At 33.6% G+C, this 13,850-nt stretch overlaps 1 long non-coding RNA gene across 1 annotated transcript; it reads right to left on the bottom strand.

Moving 5' to 3' along the window:
* Positions 1-1,156: 1,156 nt before the first annotated feature.
* LOC102578349 (uncharacterized) lies at positions 1,157-4,738 on the bottom strand. The gene is made up of 6 exons (XR_368081.1): positions 4,477-4,738; positions 3,933-4,165; positions 1,906-2,112; positions 1,537-1,629; positions 1,358-1,456; positions 1,157-1,270 (listed from the first exon to the last, which is right to left on the bottom strand). It is a non-coding gene; the product is annotated as an uncharacterized lncRNA (long non-coding RNA).
* Between the last annotated feature and the right edge of the window lie 9,112 nt (positions 4,739-13,850).

Consider the following 13,850-nt stretch of genomic DNA (forward strand, 5'->3'; position numbering starts at 1 on the left):
AAATAGTGTAGTAATCGAAATATCATTAAAAACATGTGGTGGCGAAAGCAACACACTATAACAATGCAAGAGAATACTCCGCTACCTACTAATATTGAACTATTCTAGTATGTACAAATTTTAATACATTCATATTATCTCATACCCCACCTCTTTCACAACACCTGGGCCTCTTTCCAGTGTAATGTGAGGAAAGAGAGAGATTAAAGTTGACAGACATGAATATAACACACATTAAAGTTCTTCAACAAAGAGAATGTAAATATATTAACATCAAATTAAGAAGACCAGAAATCCTAGTCCTAGTACTAGTACTGAAAGTTGAAGGAAACAAAACACAGATAAGTTGTTGAAATGGAAATGAAAGTGGATCACATGAAACAAGCTTGCAGCTGGATGACTAGCAGGAAGTTGGAAAAACTTAAACAACTAATTACCACAGTCAACAATGACACAGACATTATCAAATATATTTAAAGTTACAGGGCAACAGAGAAAAGGTAATGTGGAAGTGTGTGATGTTTGACATTAACTACTAATACTACAATAATAAAAGGAAAATTATATTTACAGTGATATTATAGAGGACAAGGTCGTACAAGGACCTAATCAGAGGAGAGATCTTAATTTTCTACCAACAACTATATACATAACAATAACTATATTGATACCTACTTTTACATTTGAAAATATTATAACAATCTCATTGGTATATACAAAAATGAACATAAAATCAATCTTTTAGCTTTGTGGATATTATAACTAAAGTGACATTGATTTTAGTTATATAAAAAAAAGCTAGAATGAGAATACTAAAATATACAGAATATTTAAGATACTGCAATGCACTTAAGGAAAACAGATAACTCATAGCACAAGTGCAATAACAAAGCCCTTATCAACGAGGAGCATTTGGAAACAACATCACTTCATTCACAAATACTCATCATGTAATAATACCTAATAGAATGTTTACTAACCTTACGGAATTGATGGAACTGATGAAGACTGGCGGATCACTATATTTTCAAGGTGTTCATATTTACTCTCTAGAATATCCATGCGTTTTTGTAGTGATTCCTTTTCTTTTTGAGTTGTTTGAAGCTCTTCACACAATGCAGCCTTTGAGATGGTACCGCCTTTTAACTCCTTAGTGTTATTCCAACACCAAATCCAACTACGTGACTTTTGCATTGCGGTCCAAAGCACCTTTCCACTACCTCAGTATTAGTAAGAGATGGTTCAGATTGTACAAGCTCATGATTTCAGCCTATAAAATAGAATATTATTTAAGTTAACGCAATGCACTAAGTAAGAGTAAGGATGTTAAATAAATTTAAAATTGATATAAACATACATATTTTTTAGCCATTCCAGGTTCGACAACCTCATTTCCCTTCTTACGTGTCTCAAAGAAAATAGTTTTCATGTTTAGTGGATTACCATCTTTGCCTCCCTTCACGATTAAAAAATAAGTCATAAGCTATTTTATAGAAATAGGAGAGGTTTCTTTGTAGGGTTGCACAATTTATTTACCATTTCATAAACAATCTCTCTAACAGGCTTGCTACCCGTACGATGAGGCATACACAACTTAGATCTATTGACTGAGTTTCTTGTACTTGCTTCCTGCATTAACAACACAACACTGAAATTATAAAAATCATGTTTAATGATTCTATATTTAATGTGTACCTTTAAGATCAGTGGGAAGAGGATAAAAGAGAACAGAAGCACAAAAAATCACCATTGAAATTTTCTTTGGTAGATCTTGTGGATAGAAGACATCTAAAAATTTTACCGAAATCAAAACTCAATTTGAATATGCTATAAATTATTCCAAAAAATTAATCATATGTGACTAGAAATAAAATGATATTTGTTAATAACTATATGAAGTCTTACCTTAAATTTATCAGATAACAAATGTTCCTTGACCAACCATTACCAATCACCCTTGTCTACTCACATCGGCACATCTTTAAGAACCTCGGGGAATGATTTAGATTTCACATTCTTGTGCAATGATCCTCTCCAATTACTCCAAAGCTTTCTCATATGTTGAAAAACATTATCTCTTTGATCATTCATGTCATCACTGTCAAACTTCTCCTAAAATAGAAAAAATACCAACAAAATCTCTTGAATAAGGGAAAACAAGGTATCAAAGTATAAATCACCTAATAGGGAAGTAACCTAGAAAGTTTAGGAACTGAAATCAAAATATCAAATAAATAACAACCACAAGTTATCTATTTAAAACCTATAGTTTACTCACATCACTATTGTATAGTGTTTGAAATAGTGTTAAGAGTAAAATAGCGGCACAAGCAAGTGGACTTAAGCATGACGTGGAGGAACAGAAACTAATATAATAGAATCCTAGCAATCCTATCATACTGGGAGAAGAAATTGAACTTAGCATAAACTTTAGGAGATCACTAAGCTTAGCTAGTTCAATTCTATTATAGAGAAGTAAAGCCACATGGATTTGACCAGGTAATGACTGTACACGTTTATTTTTTTTTGTATAATCAAACAAAGCTATAACACAAATTCAAGGTTGGGCAAGGAAAATACATCATGATTAGGAGAGATAATAGATGATGTTTTTGTTAGTTATTTCTAGTCTTTGTTAGGTGATTCAATAGTAACAAAATCTTTCTTCTACTTGAAAATAAGTAAGCCAAAACAGTAGCATAATTAAAAAGGTAGTTGCTAATGGGTGAAAGAGTGAAAAAACCCCGAGGACTTTGTAAGTGACAAGCTTTAACAATGGCTCAACAGTCTGATGGTTTGGGTTGTTTATTCTTTAAGATGCTTCATGTATTGTAGTGGATGGAGATACTTTTCATGTTGTACATTACATTTTAAGAATAGGAATGTTGTTGAAAGAAGTAAATGCTACCATAATTTTAACTATCCCTAAGGTCTCAACATTGGCTACTTCATGTTATAATATGATCTACAAGTGTATATCCAATATGTATTCAACTAGCAAACAAAGATTTATACTATGGGTATATAATCAGAAGAAGTTGTTCACAATAGGTATATTTGTGTTATGTGATCAACCTTATTTAAAAGACCCCACTGATCTATTTATGTCATGTCAATGAAAAAATGAGTTTTGGAGAAAAGTGACAGGTGGCTGGGTATTTGTAGCTCAGGCAAAGTCAAAGAAAGTCTACAATGAATCAACCAATGACACTGGACCAAGATCAAGAACTAGATTGTGGCAGGGCAGTTATGGAATTGTTATTTACTCCATATTACAGAACAAAAATTAAAGATTCATTAAAGACAGAAGTACAACATATACATTTCATTACCAAAGAAAGATATCAATAGTGAAAATTGCCAAGAAGTCCAAGAAATATATATATGCTTAGTAGAGGCTTTTGATGAAATGGTGTATCCTCTATCAAACATTGAGGTCCTCAAGTAACAGTTAGTGTCAGCTCAATACTTAACGAAGTACATATCAATACACTGCTATGACTGAGAAATGTCCAAATTTTGCTAAGATGAATGTTACACATTGAAATGATAATATAAAATTGAAAAACAATAATTGATAGTTTTAACCAAATGCAAAATTAAATTAATTATAGCCACATTAAACTAATAACAACATCTAGAAGAATTACAGTGGAAGAATAAACTTAAATTTTCAAAAGCCTCTTATTAGCAGGTAGTGGCAAGAGATTTAACTATCAGATAGGCTAACGAGAGAGACAAAATGTGAGAATTTTTATCTATCCATTGAAACGGAGTAACTATACTTTGTTATTAAAGGAGAAGGAACGTGAAATCAAGAGTCTCATGTTTCAAACTGAAACATCCAATACTTTTTGTAAAGGGATTCTTGACAGTTATTAGTAAAAATAAGAGATCGATATGTTGTAATCCTTACAGTAATAGCTACCCACATGTGCTCAAGCGTATGCTCTTCGATGTCCATCCATAAGTATACCCGCAGTGGATACATATTAAGATCATGAACTAGCAAACCCAAGTGCCTCGTAAATTAGACTGTGATTCTGCCCGACTCCACGATTTTGATAAGAAGTGGCTTTTAATATTTCTCCAGGTCTCAGTCGCAAACCATTCTTACAAATATTTGTTCCCCTCACATTCTTTGCCCTTTCTGTTTCACATGGACCTGCAAAATCTACAGTAAGGAAAACCACACAAGAAGTTCAATCTCAATGTAGCATACTTCTAAGAAGGAATCTAAATGACTGGGATAACGAGAGTTCTATAGAATTTGTTAGTCTCCTAACTTCATTTAAAGATCTTATTAACAATGAGGATAGCTTGATATGAAAGGGGAAACAATTTGGTCTTTTCACAGTGAAGTCTTGTTACTCTTAGATTCTCAGGGCCTATGGAAGCGAGGCTAGATAATGTTTTAGCTGCTTTACAGGTAACAATGCAGAAACTATTAGAAATTACATAGAATAAAATACATACTAGTTTCAATTCTGTCAGCATCTTGTACCACTTAAACCACCTTTTTTGCTTTTCTAGATTCAAACAAACCTGGAAATCTAACTGTAAGTAAAAATGCCCAAGATATCAATTCAACTTGCTAAAAAAAGTTACACAAATAAAATAAAATAGTAGTTTTATCTTGCCGAGATACTTCAGTCATTTTTTTAGCCTTGTCAAATTCAAATAGACCTGTAAATTTTGATGCAAGTCAATTGAAATAAGAAGTTCATTCCCATTACTAACAAGAAAGACACAGAGGAAATGAAATAAAGCAAATGAAAGCAGTGGTGTAGGTGAAATAGCCCATGACAATAGTGACACAATCTCGAAGGAAAAATGCACAACATAGAATCACAAGGAAGTAGTAGTCAATGAAAAGAAGAATAAATTGAATAACACTTACGATAATAATGCTGAAAATAGTCGCAACAAAAACTGGTTTAATTCAAACAAGCTTCTAACTTAGCAGAGATGTTCCTACTATAGAGAAGTCAGGCAAACTGGATCAGGCTTGGAGATGCAAACACAAGGTATTTTTACCCAGTTATTAAACAGAGACAATTGAAGCAAGCTATTGAACAACAACTGGAAATATTGAAACTTCTTAATGCAAAGGATGGTAGGAAAGTTGTGTGTAGTATAAATATGAAAATCAATCCTAGTCCTGATGGCTATGATAGTGATTTCTACAAAGAAGCTTAAGATATCATTGGATGACACGTTATCATTTCTCCATTTGTGATTAAGAGGAAGATACCATTTGTGGCCCATATAACACTATTCTTGCCTATTGTTTAGCCTTGTAGAGTAAGTTTTTTTATTGCAACATGGGCAAGCCAGTTTTCCTTTTGTACTCAATCCAGACAAATTTACATATGCTGGAAATTCATTAATGGTCCACAACAAAGATGCATGTAACTTAAAATTATTTCTAGTTGATATCGAATGTCTCCACTCCAGTTTCTCATAATTCATTCAACTCCTCTATTATAGGTTGTAGATAAACATCAATTGCATCATCAGGACCATTAGAAGGACTAGGTATAAGCATTGACAAAATAAAATTATCTTGCTTCATGCAAAGCCAAGGGGGCAAATTATAAGGAACAAGTACCACATGCCAAATGTTGTAGGGAGTTCTCGACATTCCAAATGGTTGCAAACCATCACTAGCAAGTCTAAGTAGTCGTACATTACGAGGTTCAGCTATAAAAGATGGGTGAAGTTCATCAAAAAAATTCCATGCCATTGAATCAGCTGGATGCCTCATTATTCCATCATCAACTCTTTTTTCATGATGCCATGACATCAAAGGAGATTTCTTTGAACACATAAATAATCTTTAAAGTCTTGGCTTTAGAGGAAAATAACGTAAAATCTTGCATGGTATCTTTTTTCCTTTTTCAATTTTGTTTCCCCACTATGTTTAGCATCCTTCCATCTAGATGCACCACAAACATTGCACAATTGAAGGCAATTATCATCCTTCCAATACAACATGCAATCATTCTTACATACATCAGTCTTCTTTTAAAAAAGCCCAAGATCTCGACTTACCTTCTTTGCCTCATAATATGAATCCGGCAAGTTTGTTCAATCAAGCAATAAATCATCTTTCAAAAACTTCAATAACCTCGTAAATGACTCATTACTCCAATGACCAATACTTTTAAGGTGAAGCAATTTTAATCAAAAGTAGAAAGTTTAGAAACTTTTTGCACTTTCATATAATGGTAGATCAAGATCTTTCAATAACCTATAAAATCTTTCTGTTTCAGCAGTTGGTTCCTCCTATCGAAGATCATCACCAGTACTATTATTCATATTATCTCCATCAAAATCGGGGTACAAATCTCTTAGCAACCCATGTATTTCATCCTTACCATCATCCTCTCCAATGTCATTATCATCTATAAATTCAAAATCTGATTGTGCTTCACCTGACATCTCTCCATGGTGATACCAAAGAGTATAACTTGGTATTATCCCATGTACTATTAAATGTGACCTAACTACAACACATGTCTAGAAGTTGCATTAACACATTTAATACATGGACAACAGATCGACATTGGTTCTCCTAATTTTGTAAAAGCATAATCTAAGAAATTATCCACCCTATCTATATAAGCATTAGCAAGTCTATTGTTAATAAGTTCCATCCATTGCTTATTATGTGCCATAATCTTCATGCATGTAAAATATATAACACTACATTAGTATAACAACCAGGTACTCAAAACATGGTAAAAAAAAAGTTACACAAATTCTAATAGTCAAATTACATGAAAAAAATCTAGCAATTCAAGAAATTCAACATCTAAATATTAAAAGACCAAATATTTCAAAATAATAACTTTTGTATGTACATTCTAGACATCACTAATATGTTTAGTTATTTATAAAAATCTTGTGTAAATGATGTTATTACCCCAATAGACATCATTAGCTCCCTCTTATTAGTTAAACAACTTTGAGTTCTTGCAATAAGTTTTAATTCCCAGATCTCAATTATTGTTTTGCCAATTCTGAAGTTATCAACTATTTTCTTTGTGGCTATCTTGCATCTCCATGATAACTTTTCATACAACCTCTTACTTCTTAAAAAATGTTAGGAACTATAATGTAAATCTAATTATGGTTACTCTTTTTCTTGAATGTATAGCAGAACAAACTTTGCAGATGATTTTAAAGCAAATGAGGGAATCGAATGGTGATTACATAAGGAATATACCAAGATATACTTGCAATTAAACTCTAAAACAATGACCAAGATATTGACAACATGTTTTTTATGTAGAATTACAGCTCAAAAAGCCACAGTTCAATTGAAATTGTTGAAAAGTTGGAAAACTCATCAAGATGATCTGGTCTCTAGTCTCTACATTTATGGTTAGGTATTGAATATACAAAGTAGGTTCACAACAAATTTATAAAATCACAAACAAAGGTTCGATAAGTCCTATAATCTAATCCCATTATATTTATAGAAGAGTATGTAAAGACTAAAGAAAAAAGGTGAAATATTTTATATTTTTCTGTTTGTAGCATTTAAATTTTCTTACAGTTTTGCAATTTTTTCTTACATGTATTGAACACATTAAAATTTGGACAGTGGTAGTTACAATTACTCAAAAATCAATGAAACACACTAAAAGATCGCAACCACCAGTACCTCTTAAGAAATGGTCAATAAGACCAAATTTTAAAACATAGCAAAAGAAATGACCAAACAAATTTGGACAAATGCATGCAGTAGTTTAAAATACATACCAGTAAAGAAGAAAGGTTTAGAAAAAGTAAAAAACATACCTTACAAAACAAATCAACACAGAGCGTTCAAAAGAGTAGTTTTGCAGTCACTTTCAACAAAAAGAAGCACCACTGACAGATTTAGAATCAAAGTCTACACCAACCAAGAAAGAAATAAGCGTAAATGAGATGCACTTTAGAGAAAAGAAATTATGAAATTAAACAAAGATCCTACAAAAAAATCTACCAGCTACATGAAATCAGAGAATCACAATTTCAGTATAATCTTTCCAATGCTATATGTATTGCCTAATTTAAAAGAGTTTGTCCAATTTCTAAGAAAGAAAAAATATAGGGAGAAAAGAAGGATATATGAACCCTGAATGCGGCATATTAATTCCCAACAACAATTAATGTTAATTGTTCACTCCTATTCAATTTGAAAGTATCTACACAAGGAAAAGATCAGATAGAAGAACAAGATCAAACAAAAAAAAGAGATTGTGTAGTAATTGACTGCAACCTTAACAAATGTGAAGGCATTCACAAAACAACATGAAGAATCAAGGGAAATAATGTTACTTTTTGGTGTATAATGTGTTGCGAATGAGATCATGGAGATGTGAGAACTGAAATGCCCATTTATTACTCATAGGAGAAGGTTTATTGGTGACTACTCACTAGAATAACACAGTGTGGCAGTGACTTTCAAGTTTTAGGAGAAAACAAATCATTGAATTGTCAATTAAAGGTGATGTATACTCGGGAAAAGAACATGTATTCACAGTTAGATCTTCACATGAAAAACCTCTTTTAACATAGGTATTGATTTAGTACTATTAGATAGATTGTAGAATATACAATACTTTTCCCACATGTAAAATGATATTAAACAGAGACATGGGTTTTTATAAATTCTAAACAGGCTATGAATTTTGAACTATAAATATATAGAAGAGTTTAATCATGCTAATAGTAGCACATACTGTTAAATTTTTTAAATTCGACCTAGCCTAAGCCATAGAACCACATGAAGCTGGCTTAAGTAGACCCAAGATTAAAGAAGTAGATTATAGGGGAGTGGAGTTAATCCAAGCAGGGCTGAACCATGCATTATAAAAATGTCATCAACTTAACGATAATTCAAGGAAATGTTACAATGTAAGCATTTAATGTAACATAACAATAATGTAAGAGCCTGAACTAAAGTAATATGTCTTCTTTGAATGACTGGGCAACACTCAAGGAGCTACTTCAAGAAAAAGGAAAAAGAAAGGCTATATTACAACCTCAACTCCATTTGTACATCAAAATGTTGTTGTCACTCGTTATCAAATCATGAGTTATTTATTGCTTAACCAAGATATGGCTTTGAGAATCAATCTTATTCTTACGGTGGAAAATTCAAGAGGTATACTTGTACTTGTAGATACAGATCATAATCATAAAGTAATAAAGCAACACATATAGAACAAAACCAAAAAGACTAGGGCCAAATTTTCAGCAGACTTAGATGTGACAAAGAAAATATTTTGTAAGTTATTGTATTAAAGTTACAATAGATTATCAAATAGATGATATATATAATTCCTCCTTGCTACATTTTTTTGTAAAAATTGCAGTGTCCTATGTACATAAAAGGTCAGGTCCTCGGCCACTCTTGTGGTTATAAAAATTTAGTATTTTGAATTAATATTAGTGCTACAACTATTGTGTTTTGACCAGAACAACAAAAAAAATAAAGAAAATGGGAAGAAGGAAACCTAATCTCTACAGTTTACACAAACAATTGTATCATATTATAAGGTAGAAATACACTTGTGAAGGATAATGAAAATTTTGTCCTAGAAATTATCAGATTGACAAATTTATTCAATAATTATTACTATTGCGACTTCTTTTATTGTCAATCGAGTCTACTACCGAAAGTACACACAAACATATGCTTGCAATGAGTAGTATACCTAATTTAAGATCATTTGCACCAAAAACTTACTGAAAACAACAAGATTATTCATAAAGAATAAACATAAAATTGGGCAAAATATGAATTTTCACCTAACAATTCATAGTCAAAACAAAAGAGCATACTTTAAAAAGAAGGGAACTCCAAGACAATGCGAAATTATTATCACACACAATAAAGAACAACAACAATCAGGTGAAATTTAAAGTAAAAAACGAAAGCTTAGTTCTACAATTAGAAAAAAATAGGCATTAATTTCCTTTATAAAAGTTTGAACAGATACCTGGAGCTAAACCAACAACAATTTTCGTGGTCTATTTTGCTAGTTTTTCTCCAACAAGACAATTATTTGAGTTATCTCCCTTTAGTATCTCACATTATAGCATTAGAGAAGGCGATGTGTTCAGAAACTTCGTCATCTCTTCGAAGTGGTGGAGAAGGTGGCGTGTGTGGTGCAAGTTTGTGAGCGGAAAAATCGAGAAGATTGTTCATCTCACTGAAGCTCAATGTTTTCTCACGGAGGGGGTCGGGTAATGGGAGACCTAGTTCTGATGGGGTTGGTATTGTAATAGAGGATAAGTTATTTGTTAAAAATAAATAAATTGTTAAAAATAAAATGGGTTGTTAATTAAAATAAAAGTATATGTCATTATTTTATTATTAACGTATGAGTGGTATTAATTTTCTTAAGGTGCGGATATTGTCCTTTCGTTAATATTATATTAAAATTTCCTTTTAACAATGGGAAAAAAATTGTGACATAATATAAATACCTATAACGACTGGATTTATATTCTTTCGTTAAAATTTGGGCGTTAAAAATCAATTTTCCTGAAGTGTTTCATACATTGCACAAGTGTGCTTTGAGGTTACTTAGTAGTATGGTTCCCTTATGGTAGAAAATTTTAAGACATGACAATGTATATAGACTATGATTAAGTTGACCAACAAGGGATACTTGGCTTGGGTGGTATTACGGGATGCTATTCATGCTTTGCACTTGTATGCTTTTGAGGTTTCTTGAGAATGGTTCTACTAAGGTAGAGATGACTAAGAGTCAATTATGCTTATATGATGCTTATGTTAAAGACTTTGCTTATTATGATTATGACTTGTCTCCTATGCTCATTAATTATGTCTTATGTTGACTTATGATTATATGATGCTTATGTTGGAGATTATGTTATGACTATGTTATTTTTCTTATGCTTATGTCTTATGTTGACTAACCATTTGAGAAGGTTTCATGGTGTTGTGCTAGCTATCATACTTAGTACATTTTGTACTAACGCATATTGCCTACATTCTAATCAAATGTAGGGTTTCAGAGATTGAATTCCTTTGGAAGTTAGGTTTCTAAGGAGCAAGAAGACTTGAAGATTTGGTGAGTCCTCATAGCTTCGAGGACAAACCAATTATTTACTTTATGTCATTTATTATGTTTTAAACTTTGTATGGGCTGCGTCCCAAGATTTTTATTCAAGAGTTTAATAGATAGTTTGAGACAAAGTATATAAAGACTTCCAGTTGATTTTATGAAAAATACTTTGATTGCAAAAGTTTTAAATTTTACCATATTTTCTATTATCTCATGTTATGATATGCTAAGGGCTTGTATGAGACCCTTTCGGGGTCAAGTGCGCCATGTTACGTATAGGGGGTACCCTGGGTAGTGACACCGATGCAGTCGAACAATAATATTTTTCAGAGGGGTCAAATCAGAGGGTTGGCTACTTTGCCTTCTCCCACACCTCAACCTGAACGTCAGGGAATTCAATTCTAATCCACGGGTCATAATGAAATCCTATTGTTCCGTCAAATCTTCCTGAATAAGAGCAGATGAATCAGCTATAACACGCTCAATCATGGAAGCAATAACAGCCTCAACCCAAGAAGCCCTCACATCGGCCGAATGGGCAAGGTTTCCCATTATAGAAATCATCGTCTGAGTTAAAGGGGGACGAGAGACAATATTAGGAGTACGAGATGTAGACGTTGACGGAGTACATATACCTGAAGGCTCGACGGTTGGAATAAGATGTTTAGGGCCAGCCACCATAGACTCCATGTCAACAATCAGAGAAGTATCTACTAGAGATTTCTTCATTTTCTCAGCGTCATCTTTCAAATACTCCTCTTCGATCCGAAGAATATCATAAGATAAGGAAGGTGTAACCTCAATATCTGGATTTTCCAGAAAGGTTATACCTGATAGGCGACAAGCACTGATCAAAACCGAAAATGACAATGAGGTTTGATTTTGTCTGGACCTCATCAACATCTCCTGTGCAAATTATTGACCCAAGGTTTAACCTCTCTACGCTTTAGGATGCCTGATGATGTTCTGCTTTCGTGATGGTATCAACGTGCTGCTAATGAACCCAAACACGTACCGTGCCGGGTTGTTCATGTACTTCTTCTAAATAACATCATCCACCTCGATCCATCTGGGTGTGGCATCACACAACAATGGGCCAACCTACCCTTTCAGGTCATCTAGAGTCTGCGTGTTGATTTTATCGGCCAAAGAGTGTTGATTCCGCACCATGCAATCTAACTCATCATTTATATTTGTTTCACTAAACTTTACTTTCTTTCCCTACACCTCTACTAAATCAACCTGTGCCATCGACCCGGCCTTCTTTTTCCCTTTTGGTATTAGCTTGTCATACCATTCATACAACTCTTGAACACTCGTAGGAATATACGTACTCTGAGGTTTTGTGAATTGCTGGAACTGGTGATACCACAACATTTCCGAAACTGTACGATATATGTCAATAACTCCACTTGTGAACAACCGGTTCTCCTCAAGTATAGTCCGCAAGTCGGCGGCCTTTAGCCAAGTTCCCGGATCTAGGAGGATGAACAGAAACATGAGTAACTTGTGGTGCTTGTGATTCCTCTGGTGTTGGGGTTAGTACAAGTGGATCATGGACTACTTTAGATCGCAACTTTGAATATTTCCGCTTTATGAACTCAGCTTTGGGCACCAGTGTATGGATCGGAGTCTTAGACCCCTAAACTTCCTCATTTTTAGACCCGGAGTACGTGAGATACACGGAATCAATGCCCAATCTATAATGTCAGCTAGTGTTGATCACACCCTCTTTTTTCCCCTTACTACTCACCTGAGGAGGTTTGCAATGAACGGTTCGGGGTGGTACAACTTTTTCCACAATCACAACCCCCTTTCTTTCTTTAAGTGTGGCGGAACCATCTCTTATGAGATGGAGGAAAATCATCATCGTATGCGTGTTGAGCTGGCAGTTAAGGCCTATCCATACGTATTAAAGAACACAAACGAGAATAAATTTTGTACTAGAGGGTAAGACTGGCAGAGGGACCGGGTCGGCCCGCCCCGACCCGCGACCGGTTCAAGAACCGGCTCGCCGGACCTGGTCCCATCATTTTTCGGGGGTTGGGAGGGGTTCGGGAGAGGGGACCGGTTAGTGGCCGGTTCACCCTTTGGGCCAGGTTGACCCGGCCCGGTCCCGCCCCAGATGAACCGGCCGGTTCGCGGGATCCCCCAACTTTTTTTTTTTTTAATTATATCCGTTGGGCAACGGCTAGTGGGCCCCCCCAACGGATTTATTCACTATTTTTTCCCTTCCCCAACACCATCTACAACCCCTACTTTTAATACTTTAATTTAAACCCTCAAGTTATCATAAATACACTTTAACCCACTTTTCATATTATAAATACCCCTCTAACCCTTATTATTTCTTACAAAATCATATATTCTCATCTATTTTTTATATCCTCTCAAGTCTCAATATTAAGTCTCATTTTTTTATTCCATTTAAGTCTCATATTATATCATAATACATATATTTCAATTCTAAATTTTCATATTATATATCATAATATATATAATTCTCATATTTGCTATTAAATATTGAAGTTCCAAATTACAAGTTACAACAAACTACAAGCTTCAAGAATCGGTTGTAATGTCTGCTAGTAACGCAGACGTTTGGTACATTCGTTTTATAATATCTATATTTTATTTTTCGTCATTAATTTTTGTGTTATTATTATTTTTATATTATACTTTACATATAATTAAATATGAGTTCTAACAAAAAAGATACCGATAAAGGGAAAGAGAAAGAACCAAGTGGCATTAGTA

The sequence above is a fragment of the Solanum tuberosum genome, unplaced genomic scaffold (assembly GCF_000226075.1).
Source record: "Solanum tuberosum cultivar DM 1-3 516 R44 unplaced genomic scaffold, SolTub_3.0 scf00238, whole genome shotgun sequence".
Taxonomy (NCBI): domain Eukaryota; kingdom Viridiplantae; phylum Streptophyta; class Magnoliopsida; order Solanales; family Solanaceae; genus Solanum; species Solanum tuberosum.